The sequence below is a fragment of the Numida meleagris genome, chromosome 1 (genome assembly GCF_002078875.1).
Source record: "Numida meleagris isolate 19003 breed g44 Domestic line chromosome 1, NumMel1.0, whole genome shotgun sequence".
In the NCBI taxonomy this organism is placed as follows: domain Eukaryota; kingdom Metazoa; phylum Chordata; class Aves; order Galliformes; family Numididae; genus Numida; species Numida meleagris.
In genome coordinates, this window is record NC_034409.1 from 132,808,571 (window position 1) to 132,831,549 (window position 22,979).

Here is a 22,979-nt window from a genome sequence, read left to right on the forward strand (position 1 = left end):
ATTGCATGCATGAGTATTTGCTCTCAACATTAATCTGCCACAGCTAGTTGAAAGGGTAGAAGTCATGAGCAATAGGACAGTGGGAATTTTGCTAGGTTTTGTGAGCTTGCTTACCATCAAACATTTTAAATTATTTGGATTTACGTGGCTTCCTATCCATTTAATTTCTTTCCTGTTTTTTCTTTTTATTCAGTTCCTACAGGCCCGATGCACCGAAGGCAAAGCTACTTCACTTTTAATTCACTCTGTCTCTTTTGAATTCATTAGATTTCAAAGGAAGTCAGAGGTAGGAATTAAACAAAATATAGAAAGTGGGACATTTCTGACTGGCTTGTATGCTTTCAGTGTCTAAAAAGAAAGCTTTCTTTTAAAGCAAACTGTAGGAGGGCTTGTAAAAATAGGTATTTACATTTACATACTGGGACAGATCCTTAGCTGCCACGAAACAGTATTGTTCCATCATCTTTAACAAAGAAAAATCTAACCACTACAGCTGAGAAGCTGGCTCTCACACATTACATGTGTGTTTGAAGCATGTTTAAGATTCTGTATTTTCCTGAATGCATGGAGGACGCTGCTTCTTCCAGGTGCTTTTGTTTTCACACTAACATGTGGAAGTTAAAGCTCTGCTGTATTTGCCTGAGGGTAAGGGAGTTCAGGGAGGCAGGATGGGAAGGAAGGGTGAAGGGCAAGAGGGAGAAAGACACGTGCAACAAGGGACCAGCATGATCAGAGACTCCTGGAGTAGACAGCTGGGGAGAGAAACAGGAAATGAAGTGATGCTCAGTGAAGCCATGCTGGGGTCTAAGGGCATCACTTCTTGACAGCGGCTGAGCACCAAGCAATGTCTACCTTCAAAGCAACAGGGAGTTAAGCTGAGGCTGAGCAGCAACCACGACTTTTGGAAAACACCTTACGTGTTTCCTGTTCGATAGCACGAATTGCAGGAGACCTGCTATTGATAGCAAGGTGGAGAAAAGCAGTTCTGCACTCAGCTGTGCTGTCGTCAGAATCATGTAACACAGGACACGGAGTACATGTCACATCAGATAGTGCTAATAGGTGCCAACAGCCACCTTCGTTCCTTCCCCCTCAGTCTATCTCTGCATGAGAGCCGTGTGAGCATACATGTGGAACAACGGTGTATTGCTGTGTGCTTCTGCCCACACAGTAGGACCCTGGTACTGACTCAGACGGTACTGGACTCTGGGCACATAATGTACACTGAATATCTATCATAAATAATAATTACCACAGTAGGGGGCAGCAGCCAGCTGTGGAGGAGAAGTAGGGCCAGCTGCTGGAAGAGAAGTAGGCACTGGCTGAGCATGCCGGCTGGGCAATGGGGAGGGCCAGCGGGCCGTGGCTGGTAGCCAGTGGCAGCTCACTGCCAAGAGGAGGGAGATAAAAGCACAAAAGAGGTTCACCAGAGGGAGCTGCTCCTGGCCACCCCTCAGCAATCAGCAGCGGCCCTGATCCAGGAGGGAAGGATGATGTCAAACAGGAGCATCGCCAGCCACAGTGTGTACCCACGCTGCTCGCGTAGCACTGGAGCTTACACAGAGCGTCGGTAAGCCCAGCAGGCCTGCTGCAGGGAAGCAGCCCTGCACATGCCTCTGGCTTGCTGGGGAGCCGTACCTCCTCCAGAAATGAGCACGGCCTCATCCCATTCACCTCAGCGCCTCCCCAGAGGCACCTCCAGCTGAAGCAGGGTCAATACTCTGGGAACGAAGTGGAGCTGCCCGAGAGACTGATCAATGCTTTTCTGAAGAGCCCTGATACCTGGATCTCCTTGACTGCATTAGGAGGGATGTGTCTGGGCAGCACTGAAGATCCCCAAGCAGCAGCACGTTTAGCTGTCTGAATTCCTCTGAAGATCTGACACTCAGGGCTTGGGGTCCCCAGGTGATATGGTAACTGGTAAACTGCACACACTTAGTATTCCTGTGCTGCAACTATAATTCATCATAGTTTTAAAATATTATTCTACCCAATCTGAAGTCATTTCTGAGACCAAGCCGGTTCACCAGCCTCATTTTCACAAGGTTGTTGATGGCATGCTCCCCACACACTGGCTGCTCAGCAAAGTCATCAGCATCCCTGTGTAAGCACCCCTACCTGCCCCATATATAATGCATACCTATTTCACCAGCACAGTGGAACGATGAATTAGCTTGTGTTTTGCGTAGCAATTATAACAGCGTGGCAGAATATAGCTTGCTGAAATTTAGCCTTACTTATGTCTTATCTTCAAGCTTGCTTTTTGTGCCTGGTTATTTTTCACTGAGTTCAAATGCAAATAGATAAACCCTGTTTGCGTTTCCTTCCAAAGGAGGAGTGTGTTTATTTCCAGATTCTATATGTATCTACTGGGAAAAGTCACACAGGACAAACTAAGTATTTTTTATGCTCTGTCCCTAATTGGCTGAGCAGTGTGTGTGATGTGGGTGATGTTAAAGAGAAACCGTTTTGCTTCTATTTCTCAACAGAGGGGCTGTGCTTTTTTTTTTTTTTTTCAGTGAAAACAAGAAGCGTGTGTATGGCTTTCATTTTATGTAACCCACAAAAGAAAGGAGAATTTGATAGAGGACAATCTCAGGCAAATAGAGCATGGTATCGGGGAGAAACATCCATCATTTCTTCAGGTAACAGCCAAGCACTACTCACGTGTGAACTCAAACACAAATTCATGAAGAGCCTAGATGCTGTGCTGAGCACACATACAGTCCAAACACAAAGTAGATTCATTTCAGACAACTTTTATCTGAACATCTGACCTTAAGAGCCAGCCTCAGCTAAGTGCTGCTGGCAAACACCAGGATTTGGAAGGAAGTGAGGGGTGTTGCACTATTTTGAAAGCTCTGTTTTGAACCAGCTGTCATGGCGAATGTCTGCTGGTACCCCGTCTTAGCATACAGCCTGTCACTGTTGAGCATCATGGTAACGAGCCAATGGAGTATATTGAGCTTTACTTTCTTGCGTGTCTTTGTGGCTCAGATTTCCCCCTTTACATAGCCATAACAGGTAAGCTTTGAATCTACTTCTGCCACATTCTAATTGATTGTATTTAATTTGTGTATATATCTCTCTTTGAGTGCTTGAATATACATAGATGCTTATTTATGTGCACATACGTACATTTGGACATCAGTATTAAATGTAACTATGCATATTGTCACAGCTTATTGCTATGTTCATCACAGATTCTTAGAGTAGTTGGCTTTATTATACAATAAAACAACCATAGAAAGTTAATGCCTTCTTTAGAATAAATAAGGAACACAGGACTCATTATACCATATACATTTAATGGTTTGAACATCTCGGTGCCCACATGAAAACATGAAAACATGAAAACATATACTGCAATTGGCAGCATAATAATTCCAGAAAGGAACATCCATCCTTTATGCCTAGAAATATGAGATTCAGCATCATGAGATCCCAGCATTATGTCATCAGCTGCATGAGTTTCACAGCTTATCTGCCTGATTTTAGGTTACAGAAGTAAACTCCAACAAAAATGTATAACACTGCCAACTTAACAGCACATTTATGCTAATACTAGCTGAAATGTTTTCAAGAAGGTGAATAGGATCAGTGTTTCTCTATGTATGTGTGCACTTACGCATATATATGCATACATACACACGCACATATGTGTGTGCACTACGTATATAAACTGTCTGTAGAGACATCATTATTTTAAAAGGTTGATTCCAAGTACATTAAACTTGAAAACAATGTTCTGTACAGTTGACCAATTTAAAGAAGCCCCTGCTGGTGCACGGAAGAATGAGCTAGCTGATATCATTAAACATCATCAGATGAGGCTGCAGGTAGCTGAAACGTTCCTTAATGAAAATTTAAAGAGAGCAGATTAAAATGATATTCCTCCAATCCAACAGAACACAAAGGTAAAGACATTCAATTACAGCCAAGATTTCATTTAGCACTAAAGGAGTGTTGTTTGTTGATCAGGATTTATTGCCTGACGTGAACAGCTAGGCTTGTGACTACATATATAATTACTTTCTACAGTGTACTCCAGTGGCACCTAAATATAGTTACTAGACAAGACAACGTCTTCCATAATTTTAGATCGTGATGTCCATGACCAGGAGTTTCAAAATATCAACAGCAACAACAAATATATTTTCCTCTCTGTCATTATATTTCCTAGCATTATGAAAAAGTATAATTAATCCATAGTGGTGTGTACTTGGTTTCTGAATCACTAGGTTAAATGTTTTAATGTTTTTTGTTGTTGCTGATCATTCAGTAAAACAGGTGGTACCGAGGAAGTGGTTTGAACAGGATGCTCTGCCTGCTCATCTGCTCAGAATGCCAGTGGCTTTCCCTTGAGCACATCAGGAGTGGTTTTCAGTGAGAAAGGGTGCTCAAGTCTGTACCAGACCTGCTGTTAGTTCAGATAAATGCACCAAATCTTCAAAATCTTATAGTTAAAAAAGGTACTGACAGACAGGAGTGGGACAAGAGGAGATAAAAAAATAACCAGGAGACAGAAAGGACTGATTTATCAGAGACGATTAAATGATCTAAATAGGTATGAACTGACTTAATGTTAACTAAATGGAACGTCACATTAGTCTAAAGACATTGGAGAAAAATAACATCGTAGATGGAAAATAAGGAGGATTGCAAAGGAACGTAACTGGGAGAAATATGATGATGTTAAGAAAGGAAAAAAAAAACTTCCAACAGGATATGCTAGGCAACACAATCTCTCCTTAGGTACATGGCATCACTTAGGACATTTAATCTAGGCATCCAAAGCAACCAAAAATATGCCATAGGAGGCAATCTCACAGTGTCAGCAAGCTGTACTGGATGACCTAAAAGGTACATTACTAATTTGTGTGGATCTGTTATCTGTGATTTTCCTTGCTTGTATGGCCAACTCATTGCAACTTTGTGTATTTGGTTTCTCTGGGCACAGTCCAACGCTTGCTGTAGTCGGCAGAAGTTTCCGACAGGAGCAATAAGACCTCAGTGTCTTTTCCATGTCTTTGCTGTTAAAAAAAAAACACCACCACCAACAACAACAACAAACACTCTGCAAGAACTATGAATTTATATTATGTATGAATGCACAAACAACTAAACTAGATTGGTCCCTTAATGTTTCCTGAGTATTTTAAACTGAGTTTATCCATTTAATCTTAGACATATTCAGAAAAATATGTGTTTTCTTTCATACAGTTATTTACTAGGGAAGAAACTTACAGTTCATCTAAAAACAGCTTCTGATGAAAAACTGCTTTGGTCATAGAAGAATTAGGACAATTTGCGATACTAAACTAAAAAAAAGATATTGCACAAAAAGGGCAGAGCACTTTCTACTGTTAAAGCAGTAATGCAGCTAACGAAAGAAGCTGACAATGAATTCTGAAATCAAGGCTGTAGTTTTCAAATATTTTTACCCTGTATCTGAATGCATACAATCCTATGACGCTTCAGTTCCAGCTTACTTGCAGGTAGGGAATAACTATTTTGCAGCAACTCAGTGCTGGCCCCTCGAGAGGCACAAATTTCCGTGTAAGTGGGGCTGAATGTTCAGGGGTCAGGGATGTGTTTCGGTGTTGTCCATATATCTAGCAGCTTGTGTTGTAAATCTTAAGAGCAGCGTTTTTGAAAATACTAAACAGACATTTTGGTAACCAGTATTGAGCCTGTGGCTATACTGCTTCAGGCTGTGATCTTGTCAGCTTTTAAAAGATAAGTAGGGTCAGGTAGGGTCAGCATTTGGATTGGTAACTCTAAGGCGAGTCAGTAGCTGCAGGAAGTGTCTCAGGCAATAGAATGGATGTAACTGTTTTCCTTGAGCCTTTTCTAATACCTCGATGAAGGCATCACGCCCAGCTGTGACACGAGAGCAAGATTCTCACCCTCCACAGTCATCAGGCGCCTCATTTTCAGAGGGGTCTTTCCCTGACCTACTGTGGAAGTCCGTGGTAAGGTACAGGAGATCACGGCATTCGGATACCGCTCACGCACACGCATGGCACTGGCTGGATGGCATGTCAATGCATGGCCCCAGCACACTGCATCAGGAAGGGCGTACAGAACAATGATATCTCTGACATCTCTGGGGATGCTAGCAGCTCCAAACTAAGTCTTTGGCTATGTTTATAATACAAAAGTAAAGTCTTCTGAGCCAAGATCTTGTCCACCAACTTTCAGGTTTGCGCATTTCTACAGAAAGTATAGAAGGGCTGATAATGAAATCCTTCTCCAATGGTCTACATTGCCAAGAATTTTAAATTGTAAGTTAACCAATTTCTCCTCTAAAGTTCAAACAATAAATAAAATTCTATGTGAAAAATGGAGCCTTTTATTCCTTTGTCAAAATCTGATCAGAGTAAACTACAGATGTTAAAAGGCACTATAGTTCAAAGAATTAAAAAGAATCTTAAGGGGTTTGTATGAAGAAAAGAGTTTTAGAGAATAATATGGAAAATATTATAATGCCATTATATAAATCAGTGGCACATCCTCACTTTGAATACTGTCTTCAAATTTGGTCACCTCATCCCTGTAAAAAAGAAAGTAGAAATAGAACAAGTCCAGAGAATGGCAATAAAAATGATAAAAGGCAAAAGGATGGGGAATTTCTTGAGAAGAGAGAAAGAACACAAACCCCAGCCTACCTCTCAGGGCAGATTGATCCTCACGGGACTGCAAATCTTACGCAAACCCTTTCCATAAACTTGTTGCCTGAGTTAATGTAGTTGTCCTTGGCCCCTAGGCAAAAGGTCTGGGGACTGTGCATGAAGCAGAGGTCGTACTTTCCTCAGTGCATCCTGCTCTCTTTAAGGGAGGACTTTAAGATCATGAGCCTCTGGAAGCCAAAGTGACCTATGGACAGTGGACACAGAGCTGCATATTAGCAACACGTTTTTATGTTCGCTGACTATATACCAAACTTATTTCTTGGTCTTGGCTTCAGGAACTTTGTTTTCCCATACATTTCTTTCCTTCAAACTTCAGACTGATTTTTCAGAAATGTATAGGTGATTCCAAGTATGAATCCATTGACTTGTCTGACATTCTTTTTGGTGAAAGCATTCAGCTCTTCTGAAAATGTGCCATTTGTCTATTCAAATAGTCTCAGCCCCAAAGGAATTGCAGTCTCCCTCACTTTGTGCAGTGGGATCCCCAGGCTTCGTCAGACTTCTACTTAAGCACGACTATAATATAAATAACATTTTGTCCTCATGATCCTCCAACCTAATTAGCAGCAAAGGAATAAAAACCCTTTCCTATCCTGCAAGGTGAAACGAAGAGGTATCGAATTTCAAACGGATAAGAGGTATTGCTTTTCCAAACAATGTACAGTTAATTAATGGAGCTTGCTGCTGCACAGATAGTACTCGGTGAAACAGTATCATATTTGTAAATGAGGAGGCATTTTTAGACATAAAAGCAAATCTACACACCAAGTTCAGATTGGGTTAAGTTCAGTAGCATATATTATGCAGAAGATCAGACTGGATGATAATAATGGTTGTTCCTGGCCTTGAAAAAATCAGTGAGAGTTTTACTAACAAGTATTATGTAATAGTGTCAGTAGTTCTTGGTAAAAGCCAGTCAATAGATGGAGTCAGAAAAGCATAGTCTTCCACGGTAAACTGTTATACACTAAAATACACAGTGAGGAGAAGGAAGTCCCCTTTCATATTGTCTGGTATTGGCTTCTGACAAAATCAAGGTGTGCTGTGGTTGACCAATGCCAGCGACTGCTCAGAAGCAGCCAGGAGGAAGTTTCTTTACTCTTGAAGCAACTGCAGAGCATCACTGAACATCTATGTCTTGGAAATGAGATGCTGTCTGACCTACTTTTGGATAATCACGATGGGTGAGGAATGCTATACTGGGCCTTCAGAGATCCAGGGAAGGCTAAGAGGCTTTTCTAACCTGTAGCTGTTCACCTCTTTTAGTAGAGCTGTGCAAAACTTTCTCCCACAACCCTGCATGGAATGAGTAGCCATATTCATTACAGTATGGTATGCCTTATAGCCTTGTCTGCAGACTAGGAAAAAGCAGACTGAGACAAATGAAGTCTTGGGAAAACAGGTTAGGAGGAAGGCAAGAAAACCAAAGGCTCAATGTCTGCAATTAGACTTATCTTTTGATCTGCAACAGCAGGCCGTGGAGTCCTAGTCCCCCATCACCCAGATCAGCTTCCCTTCAGACTGTTCCCACTCTGTCTAAACCCTCACCTGCTTCACCCACTCGCAGGAACCTATGGATATATAAGGTCCATCCTCAGCTGGCAACGGCTGTATCTTTGAGGCAGAAGAACGTTCCCCATGCGTAGCTGTAGTCTATGGTGCCTCTGCTGCTCTGTTCTACTCCGGATATCCTCAGATGGGAACAGAGGTCAGGAGATGTCTCACTGGTCTATGTTCCTTTATTCTGGTATCTGGTTTATCTCTGAACTGTCAAAAAGGTGATAGAGACTTCATTCTTACAGAGTAGCATAAGAATAGAGGCCCTCTTCTCTGTGTTTGCCCTTACCTGAAACTTCAGCAGTCTTACAGGCATCACAAGAAATCATGGAGGATGTCTTCGAGGGAATAGCTGTGCTGGAGCCATTTCAGTCACAGAAAGTGTTTCAGCCTTGTGGGCTGAAAAAGTTATCTGCCAGGGAAAAAAGAAAATCACATCAAAAGGGAGCAAAACAGATCCTTCAACTAGGAGATTTACACTGTACATTCATATAAAGACACATAAAGTAAGCACAAAATCCCAGTGCCGTTGCGATTCCAGTATGTTTGCAGTGACAAGTTAGACCTTAATTTTCTTCTTTTGGGGGCAGCAAGTGCCATGGAAAAAAATGTGTATTATTCACAAAAAGGATTGTCCTGTATACTCGTAAACCTCTGCAATTTATTCTGTAACAGCTTTTTACTTCAAAGAAATCACTAGCTAATGACATCTGAAACTTAAAAAAATCCACTTATTCACAATCCTGTCCCTGAGGGAATTCCTGTGTGTTATCAGAAATTTTTCCAAAGATCATTAACAGATATTACAAACCAATTGAAACTGAGTATTTTCTTTGCAAATTACTTTTAACTTCAGAGCTATTGAAAAAAGACGTTGAGTGATTTAATTTACTTAATCTGTCTACAGATTGCAGCTATGTGCATATTGTGTGATTGCATTTCCAACAAAAAGCATATATAACTATCCTTAATAGAGATATTTTTCTAAATTATCGTACAAGATCAGTAAGATCGCTGAAGATATTAATGTTTACTTTTTCATTTAGAAAATTGCACTCAAGAAAGAAATGGGCACCTTTATTCTGTTGTTATCTTTGAAGTAATAACACACCATAATACTTATTTTACCTGCTATTTTAATTAAAACTCCAATAATCACTACATCTGCGTATCCTTAGAGGATATGTTCCACTGATTTTTCTGAAAAATCACTGTATTTTCATTAGGCTGCAAAGCCAATATTTTTGAAACACCTTACACAGCAATGAGTATACTGAACAAAATCCTCTATCGTGTGCCAATCCAAAACAGCTAAGCATAGAGCAAGCTGTCAGCACAGGGGGGCTGGAAAATGTATCCTATTCTCCACTTTATTGCTTTAAACTCCTCCCAGAGAACCACGTGCATGTCAGCACTGCTACTGCAGGAAGTACAGAAAATATCTTCCCCCTTGAATACTTGTAGCTTCTGGGCTGAGTTCCTGCTCTCTTTGCAGATAAGAGATAAGAGCTTGAAATCCCACATCCTCAGGTGGACAATGAAGATACTTACTCTGAAACAAAGTGAAGGCAGCTGCTGTGCCTTATGTCCTGCTCAGTCCTCGTTGTGTGTTACACATGCTTTGCCAGGATGCTTTTTGAAGAGGTTCTCCTGAAATTCAGCCTCGTTAAGCTGGTGACTGCCTGGCCAACAAGCATAAGCAGAAGAAGGATGTTAGATGTCTTGGGATCTTTATTAGCAAAAACACAGGTGATAAACTTTGCAGATGTGTGGACTGGAATTCCTAGCCTTGATATCTATATCCCAGCTGAGCCTCAGTCATCTCATTTTGTGGCTTTGTGCCCAGAGGTGACTATTCAGAGAAGGACCCAGATTTGTCTTGGCAAAAGAGGTGAGCAGGAAGGTGAGAAAACCAAAGGCTCAATGGCTGCAACTAGACTTATCCTTTGCTATCTTGTTGAGAATGGTGGAAAGAGTTTGCAGAAGTGCTGATGGACATTTTGCAGGTGACAGTTATTACCGCACCTTACTAAAATATTCTGCATCTTCCTATTGTCTAGGTCAGCCTAATGATTTCTGTGTTCCTGTTACTACTGAACTCCCACTCTCCTGTTCTTTCTCTTTCCTGGGTTACAGCAAAAATTTCTTAGAGTGAGAAGATGTTTCCAAGTGCACTAAAAAGCACCGTGAACTGGAGCCAGTTTGAAAAGAGTATCAATAGCTGGTGAAGGCTGAGGATATTACTCCCTGAGCAATATGAGGTCCAGGTTTGTTCTGTGGCGTTTGGGTACTTATGTGTATTTTCAGCAGGATCTCCATCACCCTTCCGTCACACATGTGCAGCCAGCGTTAGTATTAGCTCAAATGGTGCACACATACCCCCAGAAAATCAGAGTCGGTGGTTTCACTTAGAACTAGCAGAGCAGTCTCATGCACACCCAGCTCCAGGATGAGTCATTGCAGCACTACACCTCCTCCCTTTTACCCCCTCCCTGATTTTAAGTAGCTGCCTTGCATTGCTTGGGCTCTAATACGACTGGCCACCCTCAGCTCTGGGGGTCCTTCTCGTGAGGGCTGGTGGCACGGCAATGCCATGCAGCAGTACAAGCCACCAAGGTGCCTGTAGGGAGGACCTGGAGCTCCCACCTGCCTGCAGCGTGCATAGTGTTGGCTTGCTGTCACTCAACCCAGGGCATCTCCGTGGAGTCTGATAACACATCTGCTAATTAATGCCAGTTGTGATCCTTGGTCAGATCCTCAACTGGGATAAATTGACACGGCTCCATTTAAGCCTGAGACAATTAGCAGCAGCTTAGAGCTGACCCGGTGGTTTTCTTTATAATGTGCATATACATCTTGTTGGAAGTGAATAAAACCCACCAACTAATTGCACATAAACCACCAAACAATCAGAAAATGAAATGATTGTCAGTAACTCCCAGCCCGAGCCAAATTACAGTGGTGACAAAGAAGTGATAGCCTCAGATCTGTTAACAACCCTCTGAGCTATCCAATCCCCTTATAATAATAACAATTAATAATAATAGACGTGCTGCTGGATACGTTCACCTTTCTGTAAGGAAAGCCTAATGAGTATCTCTTAAAAAAAAAAAAAAAAGACTTGGGAAATTCAGAAGTGATTCTATTAACTTGTAAGCATAGCATTTTACCTTTGAACAACTGAACTGATCAAATTTATTCTGAAATTCTCTTTCTGAATGAAAAGGAACAGTCTAGGAACTTTCTCAAGACTGTTTCAGCCATTTGTCAAAGTTTCATTTCGATCAATACTTCCACCCTGTTAGGCCGTATCACCCATCCTCTCAACCATAGTAAGCAGAGCAGCAGCAGGTATAAATCTTAACTAGAGGCAAGGAAGGCACTCCCTGAAATAAAGCAAAAGTTTGATAGGTTGTGTCAAAAGGAACTGCTGTTATTATTATAATTTATTATTTGTTAAGCACTGACAATGTGCTCAGTTCTGCTGATTAAGTTCTTCTGAGCAAGTTCTACTGATTAGCTTCTGAGGACAACACACTGTACTACAAAGAAGATATTTGACAGCTATCAAGGCTTTTGCTTTCAAGGCTCACTTAGCAAAACAATTACACGCCAGTTATGCAAGTTTCATGGAAAAAAAAGATAGAAAATGCATAAACTGAGTAAATATCATGACTTTTGTGTTCGCTAATATTCCTACTCTAGATCTCTCACTTCAGTACCATCTGACAACCTCAAAGTTACGCTGAGATTTGAGTAAGATCTAAAGCCTCATCCCTGCTTATATTCAATTTCAAGCATCGTGCTACATTAAAGGCAAGCACATAGGTTGTATTGTTAGGCTCTGTCTTTGCATTTGGCACTTGCTCCCCTTTGGGAGGCAGAGATGGGCTAAACTGGGCCAGTCCAAGACAGACAAAACTTGAGCAGCTTCAGACTGATGCACAACTTTCTTTCTCACCACAAAGCAGATCAGGGTCAGACAATGCTATGTTTGTGGGTGGTGATCTGACCTGAGAAATGCTTTTGGGGGTGCAGGTGCTAAAAGGGAACATCTTTCCCATCGCACTTGGTCATTCCTCTGGCAGACCCATCTTTAAATCTCTCCACTCTGAGATACAAGGCATATTTTCACAGGGTACATAGGAGTTGGGATGATGGCTTTAGGCTGGTCTGGAGCCACTGCAGCAGTGTTATTCCTGAGCAGGTAAAGGAGTCACAGAGAGTTTTTTCCTCCACCCTTGCTCTCCTCGTTGGCGTACAGCAGACAGGCAGGGTGGAAGATTCCCCAGAAGTAGGCACTGAACAGAAAAACTGCGTGCATGGGGGTGCAGGGAGGGAACAGTGCTCTGACAAGTGCTGGCCAAATTTGTGTGTCGGGAGGGTGCCAAGCAGACACTGTGCCTTGCCCTGGCCAGGTAACACCTCAGCATTCTGACAGCAGCGCTGCCAGGGCTCCAGCTGTGCGGATGTTCTTAGAAGAAAAACTCTCTTTTGTCTGCAGCTATCCTCTAGCTTGCACACTTCCCTAAATCCCGCCAGCATGCTTTTTTTCATAACCGACAGAGGGAAGTGAGTTCTTATATAAATCCTTTGTGTGAAGATCAAACTGCGCGCATGTAGAACTATGGGTTTTTTTAGGGGAAAATCTGCCCTAAAATAATCATTCCATGTTATCCCCGTGGAGTGCCTGCGCTGCCTGTTAAAACGCATCCGAGGCCACCCTCAAGACCTGAATCAACACTCCCAGGCAGCAGCCAGCTCAGCTGAAGTCGCCGTGCTTGCAGGGAGGGCAGAGTGTGGGCAGCCTGGGGCAGGAGCAGGGTCAGGGGCAGCGCAGCTGGAGGGGGCCGTAATCTGAGTTGCTCCTTGCAGACAATGTCAGCCATTGTACGGAGCGAGAGAAACTTGGGGAGCAATGCAGGAGCCCGGCCGGGGCATGTGGAAAAGGTGCCTTTGCCTGGCTGTCTGGAGCTCCTCCTGCATCCAGCAGACTACGCAGGTATGGAAAGAGCCTGTATTTTCAGTCAAATCTTGTAAGTTAATATTCGTTTATTAATAGACCAAGGAGTGCAAGATTTGGTTGAGAAAACAGGGCCTCTCCTTCGCAAACTCAGACACATTTGTAATGGAGAGAGGAGAATCGGCAAAAAATGAGTGACTGATTACAGTACTACTGAGAAATTATTTAGAAAATGACAAGTAAAGAAGAAAGCCCCCAAATGGCAATAGCACAGCAGTTTTAGGATCAAGTTCAGTGTGGCTTGGTGTTTGGCTATTAAGCAACTCAATTACCATCCAGAAAATGCCCAAGCATTAGGCATAGCAAGGCCTGTGATACCAAAGCATAACGCATCATATACTTGGAAAATCTTCCCTGCTTCCTTCTATCACTGTCTCTGTTCCTCTTCTCCCTTTCTGTGCTCCTCGTTTGCTTGAATACAATACAATCAGGGCTTTTATAGCCAGCTCTACCTTTCCCAGAAGGTGCGTCTCTTAAAAAGAAGCACAGATTCTCTCTGAGGACCATAAAAATGGACTCACACTTCAGTGCCATCATCTAAAAGATGGATGAACCAATTCCGTTCAAATAAAAACATTCTACCTGTGCCCATCCTCCAGCAAAATTTCTGCCAAAGGTGGAACTAAACCCAAATCTACCCATTATTAAATCGGAGAAAAATCAACTTCCCTTTATTCCCCTACTCATTTTCTGCCACAGTGATTTTCTGAATTTCTGACAAGACCATGACCGAGAGCTGAAGGGCTGAATGGGGCTGGATGTGCCATATCACTGGCCCAAGTGGAAGCAGGAAATACTAAACATCTTGCATGGAAGCCTGTTCTCATCAGGTTTATAGCCCAGCTTTTTCCATCAAAAGCAGTGAGGATGGTACAGACAGGGTGCAGAAATGCATCCAAGCATATGGGAGTAGATTTACACTAATCCTCCTTTTGAGCTTCATCCAGCGCTAAATCAGAGCCACACCATAAAGAGGAACAATACAATAACTTGTGGAAAAAAAAACATGGCTCCTCTCTGTGAGGATGGGGAAAACTAAGCAACGTGACTCACTTTTCTGCTTAGAAACTGTTGGAGGAATGTAATAATGCATAGCATTGCAGAGACTGGAAAAGAACAAAAGTCAGGTATCCCCTTAGCTCGGCTGCCCAGTGGCTGCATGCCCAGTGCAGGGCAGTAGTATGTGGAAGCCAGCCTTGAAAGAAAGCAGGATAACAGCCAGCTGTGTGCCACAGCCGTATGGGCAACAAAACTCACCTGAGAGGCTGTGAAAATATCCTTTTGCAGGGCTAGGCTGTGCTGTGGCCGTCCAGCTACCCATGCCATCCTGCCCCAAGGCACCCCCTGAAAAGCACTGCTGTTGAACTTAGGGTGAAGGGTGTTGTGGCTTTGTGCCCCAGCGAGAACACAGGGCACTCTGTGTGGACCAGGAAAATGGCCCTCCTTAGCTCATGGCAGTACAAGAGGGCCGTACGGCTGCAGCAAGGTCCAACAGGTGTGTTGTGTATGAGTGAGCAGAGCAGGCTTGCACAAGGAGCACCAAAGGCTTCCCAGGCTCATCCCCATCACATTAATCTCCCAGCCACGATCCCTGGCTTCAGCTACTGAAAGCAAAAGGGAAAGAGCTGCTGCTATAAGATATGCACCAAGTGCTCTTACAGCAGTAACACATGGTGGCTGGGACCCTAGCCCTTGATCACTTCTTCCCTATGTCTGAAGCAAAAAAAAAAGTTTTCTAGCACTTGGAGCCATGTTCCACAGCATCAAAACAATGCTGTCTGGATCTCAAACCAGGGATGTAAAGAAATAATTTCAAAAGCTTACTGCAAGAGAACTAATGGGTTTGGGAGATTAAAAAGAGAGGTCAAAATGAGGTGGGTTGTTAGGGGTAAAAGTTGGGAGAGGGTATGGCTAACTAAACAGGGGTGGGAAATAACACATGCAGCTCCACACACATACACACTCATACACAAGCAGCACCAGCCCACAGCTCAGGCAAAGCAGCCTATTGTTTCCACACATAAAAATCTTCAAATTGGAATTTTCTTGATCATGTACATTGCATTTTCCTGATTAACGCTGGAAGAAATTGCACTTCTCTCTTCACTTACAGAAAGAAATCAATACATGGCTCCACAGAAACTCCCTGAAACATCCAGTTCTTAAAAATTACTGACCTGTTTTGGCTGGTGTCAATCATCAGACCTAAGCTGACTTCCAGAGAGAAGACCATCTTTACCCCAGCTGAAGATCTGCCCCCGTGCACTGTTTCCTTAGAACAAATCGTCTTCCTTTTTTCTCAAAATACGCATCTGGTTTAAGGTGACTTTTCCTCTCCCAGCATATGGAGCTGAATGATTATGACGATTTACATTTATTTTAAATCGCAGCCTATTAAAAGGAAAAATAAATGCTAACATGCTGATATGGTTTACTTCTGAATGAATTATTGATATGAATGAGTAGTTGCAGCTACCATAATTACTGTTTATTAAATAAATATATTTTGAATTAGAGACCCTTGATTAAGAAATCACATTTTTGTCTGAAAATTGTTTCCCTGCTGTTATTATAAGCAATACCTCACATTAAATTTAAAAAAAATGGTGAAATGATTCTATTTTTTATCTTATCCTTTGCTCTGTGAATTTGGCAGCGCTTTGTGCATATTCCCTTTCACTGCTTCTTTCCTCTAATCAGTTAAGTGAGGCTCTTTCCCCTCTGTTGTTTGTGTGGATCTGTCACATAGCACCTAGAGACACAAAAAACATTTTAAACAGGAAAATGTGAAACAGAAAAGCTAAAGGATTGCGGATCAGATACCTGAAACTCCTCTCAACATTCTCTTTTAAGCTGAGCACGTTTCATATTAATGGTGTCTCTTTAACATAAATAATGATCTAATGAAATAAATATGAAATTGAAAGAATCATAAAAAGAATTTTACATTTAAGAATGCCATCTGTGTAACACTTAGCCTAACAATGAAATCGTTTCAGTGCCAGAACAGCTCACTCTGCTTCCAGCACAAGTTACAGGGCGGTGCAACGGTCCTGATGAATGGCACAAAATCAAAGTTCAGCTGAAGAACAGCACCTGGGTTCAAATCCACTTTAGACCATGGATATCACACAGGACTTTTGAATGCAGTTGCTAATGTTTATCAAAAGATTCAGATATCAGAGTATATTCTGCAGGTCAGTACAAGGGTATATTGCAACAACTACTGCACCAATTCTCTGCTTTTTCACAGCGTCAAACCATTCTGGAACTTGGGGCCAGCTGGGTTTGTCTGAGGAGCCCAGGCCTCAGAAGTGAGACTCCGTGTAAATGCACTGGTAGCATGGAAAGGTCTACCCATAAAACACTTAGGACAATGTCAAGCTTGAGCATGGCTTTCAGGACCAGTGCCCTTATTCATAGGACTGCGGATGGTGATGCAGAGTCGGAGGCTGCATTCCCAATTCCTGGGAAGCAAAGCTCTGGTCTCACACACGGCAGCACAGCAGAGGCCCGCCAAGCACAATGGAGATTGTTTGTTTACACCAGCTGAAGAGAAGGGAACATATTTGTTTTGAGTGAGCTGTGTTAGAATACATATTGTTTTATATGCCCGGGCCTCATTACGCAGTGCTAGTTCTTCAACATGGATCAGATCCTAAAGCTGCTCCACATACCGAAATAAAAGTGAGCTCTACCCACAGAACATCTCCAGACTTAGGCCTCACGTCTATCAATGTCATCTTAAAAAAACAAATGCTTAAAAAGAAAAACAACAAAAGTATCTTAGAGACTGTGGAGGATGCTCACGTGCGGTAGATGCCATTCAAGGGGTTGCTGAGGAGAGACAGAAACCCATGTAACGAGGCTGGAGAACAGAGTGGGCCTGAAAGAAAATGAGAGATAATTAAGGTTTGCTGAAAGAAATATGACTTGCACCAGTCAGTTTTGTGTTTCAGAAGTTTTCCTAAAACTGAGAGGAAATTCTCCCCTCACATCAGCAGCGGGGCTGCACTAACACTCCCCTCAGGCAGAGGTGGCTGCAGTCTCTGTTTTGCTCAAAGGCACAAGAGCATTCACGGGGGAAGAGTTAAAGTGCTGCTCAGTAAACAACCCGAAGAGCTGCATGCTCTGTTCATGTACGGGGAGGTAGGAGCCAACGGAGAGAAACGTTCAGAGGCAATCAAAGAGGATCTGAGCCTCCCTGAGCGCTCACATGACAGTTGGGATCATTTCGGATCCCTTCCAATGAAGATAAAATGGCATCAAAAGCAGGGAGGCTTTTTTCCTTTCTTTTAAGGATGAAAACACAACATCATTAGTCAAATTTACTCTGAACTTCCGCCTCCTCATGTTGATTTGTACTCAGGTTGAGTAAACATATCTTTCCATCAAGGTAAATAAACGTAAAAACCTATCAGTAACTTAATTGCTTAACGAATGATGCAGTGTGGGGTGTAACACTGTTTTTGACTATACTGCTGAAGTTAACGACCTCTCAAAAACACCTATTATACATCTTGACAGCAAAAAAAAATCTGCTCATACTTGAAAATTTGCTCGTAAAATTTCAACTTTTTTCCAGTCATTTTTCCCTATTTTGGGGAGGGGGTGGACACCTCGTAGGGCAATTTGGTAGGTGCACCAGTGTCAAAATGAGCACATCAGTGCAAGATGACGTCTTCTGCAGGTCTGCATCTGCCTCAGAGAAATTAAATTTGAGAAAAGTGGAGGTTCCACAACAAGGGCAGAAGTCACCAGGAGGATGGGAAATATAACAGGTGGATGAAAAACGTTCTATCTCCGAGTAGAAATGGCCACGTTTCACTTAGGTGGAGAGGCTCAGACCGCAGGAGCCTGATCTTGGGTGCGTGGCAGATGCCTGGAGACATCTGGGAACACACGATCCTCTGTGCTTGTGGAGCTGGTGCCCTGGGCTGAGAGGACTCCTGAGAGAAAGCAGGTGTGCCAGTTACAGGAAATCCACTAAGTAGAGGTGCAGGCAAAATGAGCTCTCCTGTGAGGGGCCAGCCAGGGAGGAGGGCACGCCACGTGTTGGGGGCTGAAATCTGGCTGGCAGTGGGCAGCAGGCAGAGCGCGGAGGTGCAGCTGCCAGGCTGACATGATGGATCAGAAAAGCTACCAAGGAACCGTGAGAGTCCAGGCGGCTGAAGTAAAGGGAAACACGAAAAGGCAATAGGTCAGCCCGTCTTTACAATCTATCAATTAAACAATCATCTGCTTCCAAAAGCATGTTATGTCCTGAGCAGTGGATATCTCAGCACGTGATCACTGCCGTGATGGAGCGACAGGCTGACAAACAGGAATTAATAATAATAATTACCAGGAATGCTAATAATTTTGGATAGGCCATTCTATAGCGAGCCCCTCCAAGGAAATAGCATGGTTGGGTGTTTTGGCTTAATTATACAGTCGCGTTTCAGCTTTACTCAGCCCACCGCAAAACAAAGGTGTGTTCAAAATTGTCCATTATGTGGGAGGGTTTTGCCAAAATCTCACCCTGCTTCGGACAGCTAGCGGGGGTGAGAGTGGCACGCAGTTAGCTTCAGCTGCTTTCTCCAAAGCCCTGAAGCTTTCAGAAACATTCATTTCTGTTGGCATCACTCAACAGCTCATTGTTAGGATTTGTTCTCATTGGCATGCATGAACTAAGACTGATGTATCGGGCGATCCAGAGTGACAGCCTTCAGCCCAAAAAGCGAATACCTGCTTCCCTTAGAGTCCAGGGACTCACACTTGACACAGAGGATATATGCAAAAATTATCTTTCCTGTTTCATTTGCCTGTGTTAAGCCTAAGAGCATTCATCCAAATTAGCAATCAGGCAAACTGTGCATGCAAAAATGTGCGCTTGTACAAACTGTGCATTTTTTTTGTAACACTGTAAGATTAAATATCTTGACAAAAGATGAAAACCCTTTAACAAATCTTCCCCTAGAGAAAAGTAACATTTTTTATTCCATTTACTGTCAAATGACATAAAGAAAGTATAGCTGAACACAATCCTATAGGTTGATTTGTTGCTTTAAATAATGTCACTAACATCCAGATATCAATGTGATGGTGCAAAAAAAAAAAAGTTCACATTGAGCTAGATTCAATTACAGACCTAGAAACTGAAATTAAGTCTGATGCTACATGCCTAATTCATGTTTGTGTGACTGAAAGAGTATCTGGTTTACCTTGAATTTCCTGCCTTAGCGCGGTGAAAACATGACCCATCACATTAATTAAAAAATAATTTTCAAACGTAGCTTAAGTCATATTGCACTGGCAGGAGGAGAATAACTCTTTTTTGTCCTTGCCGTGTTACATGATATAATGGAAACAGTTCAATGTCTTTTTCCTTGATTCCTAGGTTTATCTTACAATTCTCACTGAAGAATCAAAATAAACAAATAAATAAATAAATAAATACGATCTCTAACAATTAGAAGTTGACTACTCTTCCTTAATTAAAAAAAAAAGACCATTTGTCCTTAAAAACCCTCCCTTAATCATCTTCTGACCACACTGGTTGAAGCAGGTGCATGTTGCCAATTGTCACACGTATTATTTAGGTCTGTACTTTGCTCTGTATTACTCCATTCAAGCATTACAACCAGCGTTGTATGTTCATGTTTTATACTGCAAAATACCACCCCATACCCGTGGAATTTAAACCACCACACATTTGACTACTGATTTCACATATGGGCCTGGGACTAACTTTTCTCCTAATATGGTGATGGCACAGGCACTATTTAAATGATTCCTGAGCCTTGTAAATATACACCAGATGTATCTTTTGTAAATGTTACATTTTTCAACATCTCAGCATTTGTGAATAGTTGAAAGCTATGCCAGCCATGCTTTAATGGGGCACAGAAGCGTACTGCACTCAAAGAAATGGCACACCATTGCGACAGTCAAAATTACAAGTGCTGTCAAAAGCTACATTTTCACTTTATTGATTAGCACCAGGTAATACAGTGCTATACACTGCACGCTCATATGGGCCATTCTCAGCTGATGCCTGCGTGGGGGTGCACACAGAGGGACGTGGAACTGGATCCACAGAGGAAGGAAAAGAGCAGAACCCTGGGGAGAGCAGAACCCTTAGGACGCAGCCGTCCTTCTGTGGCCACAACAGACAGCCTGAGAGGAGGTAGGAAGGGCAGCAGGGGCCGCTGAGCCCAGCGTTACCAGCACATCTTTCCCAATAGCACTGACATGGTATAAGGCTGCAAGCCATATTCCTGCTGCTTGGGCCTCACTCGTTGCAGAGGTTCCTCAGTACAGAGAGAGTCATCAACCACTGGAGAAGGAGCACAGGCTGCATTCATTTGGCTGCTAGAAGCAGGCACTCTGTGGGCTTTTCTAGACCTGGGCTTCCCCGCGCTGCTGCAGAAATCTAGTTGGAGATCCAGGAGCAGGTGTGTGGCAGGTCACGGGAAATGTCCCTTTCTCACTTTCTACCTCCCAGCACTTGCCCTACCCACCACCAATATTAGTGATGACCTCTCTGACAGTACCAAGTAGAAGGAGCCATCAGAGAAGAGACAAGCACATTTGACCGAAAACACACATCTCTCCTTTGCAAGATTTGCACCCCACCTGTACCACAAAGAGGGAAGGCATTTATGATGCTGCATGGTTAGTACTGTTCAAAAGGCAGAGTGCCTTTTCCCAGGGAATTTTAGGCTGGAGTTGCACCACACGCCTCAGCCCAGCAAATCCACTAAAAAGCAAAGCAGAGCTAGGTGATACATGACAATAAACTTAGAGGGAACGGACTAGCTGTAATGCCCCACTACAAGTATTATTTCCAAGTTCACAGACTTGCAAATTAAAATGTCCCTGGATCACTGCCATAAAAAAGAACATTAAAAATCAGGGGGAGAGGTCTGGGCATCTGTTAGTAGCATCTAATATATACCAAATGTGTATGCTGAGCTTCTTAGATATATGCATTGCTGAAATGTAGCCTACAACTAATGCAAAAGCAGAAGTATTTTAATTGTATTTTTCCATTTGATATTCAAATGAAAAAAATATATCTTATTAAACACAACACTTGGCTTCGCTATTTTAATAAAAAATAAGTTGTCGAGGAAAAGGAAAGCAAAACTACTGATTCCTTCCCTTATGATGATCAAATGAGCCTTTCATGTTTGTATCTTATACTTCACTTTTTAGCATTTTGAGGCAAATAGCAGATATCAAAACTTAGTAAATAATCAAAGACTTATTCAGTTTTTCCAAACTGTCATGCTGCTTATCTTGTAATAGCTGATCTCTTAGGTAGCATAAGCTATTTAATTGCTACTGAAGATTATTTGAATGAAAAAAAGAGACGACATTCTCCCTTACCCCTCAAAAAGACAAAACTATATTCTTCAAAAAGACACATGCCAGCAGATAGATTCTGATCTCTCATACAGACGCACAAGAGCGGCAGCTAATTTTACAAGATTTGATATGAGCCGTGGATCTGAGATTACACCCTGTCCTCCTGACTGCACATTCCACACGGAAAATGGCTTAATTTGGAAATAAATTTTGTAGCTGATAATTCTGGACTCTGTGGTCCTTCGGTACCAGAATAACCAAACTTATTAAAGGATTTGAAAACGCAGCTAAGTATGCACAGCAGTTGTGTTTTAAAGGGACTTTTTACAGTGTTGCCAAAGTGTGTATTCATGTATCCCCTCTGACATGATAGACTGTAATGGCTCCGGTCTGTCATGTCAACCATCTGCATATTAAACAGTCCCTAAGTACACATTGACACAGCAGACCCTAATAGCTCTGAAGCCGTAACAATCTATTGAGTCAATAATATGCATGTTAAAGAGCATCTCATGTACTTCCATCAATATCTTTTATCTTTTACTTAATTTGTATCTTCCTTTTATACGTACAGCCAGATTTAAGGTTTTAGGAACCTTTATCCTTAACGTGTTGCCGCAGATGTGAAACATGTGGCACCGAGAGGCAGATACAGTAGCAAAATCCTTCCCTAGGATCTGGGCCAGATCTTAAAATGACGACTGTAATATTTTTGCACTGGCAGCATGCATTCTTCCCTCTGTTCTAGATAAGGTGGAAATATCCCCTCTTTTCTGCTGGGCCTGATCCGGAGCTCGTGTAAACCACGGGAAAGATTCCCAGTGATTTCACAGTCTTTGGATGGAGCCCAGTGTGATGCTACTCATTTCCTATTACACATTTCCTTCTAATTAAATGAAATAGGTCACAAGGGGAAAATGAAACAAAAGACAAATGTATTTACTTACAGTAATATCAACCCCAAAAAAGACAATCAGAAACAAGAGAAAAGATAACACAAAATGCACTGTCTCTTCATTAACTTGAAATTACATCTGGTACCACAGGCTTAATTCATTCTTGTGTGATCCTGAGATCTTTTGTGCCGTGGAAGAGGAAGACTGTTGTTTAAGAACAAGAGAATGGTGACTTAATTTCTTTTGTCTAAAAAACTGCAAAGAAAAAGCTTAATTTGCTTTTCCTTGACTTTATGTCCCCGTAGCATGGCACGTTCCCCTCACACTCCGATCACACAGCTTTCCCACTTTCTTCCACTCCTCCATCACTACTTGGCTCACACTTTTAAAAGTTAATCCAAAGTGCAGTCTGCATTTCCAAAGGCAGAACCAGGGCCAGGGAGGCCACTCGACCCT

General features: G+C 42.4%; 1 long non-coding RNA gene across 1 annotated transcript; it reads right to left on the bottom strand.

Moving 5' to 3' along the window:
- Positions 3,328 to 9,933, bottom strand: LOC110392846. The gene is made up of 5 exons (XR_002434649.1): positions 9,804 to 9,933; positions 8,542 to 8,664; positions 8,244 to 8,462; positions 6,672 to 6,879; positions 3,328 to 6,556 (listed from the first exon to the last, which is right to left on the bottom strand). It is a non-coding gene; the product is annotated as an uncharacterized LOC110392846 (long non-coding RNA).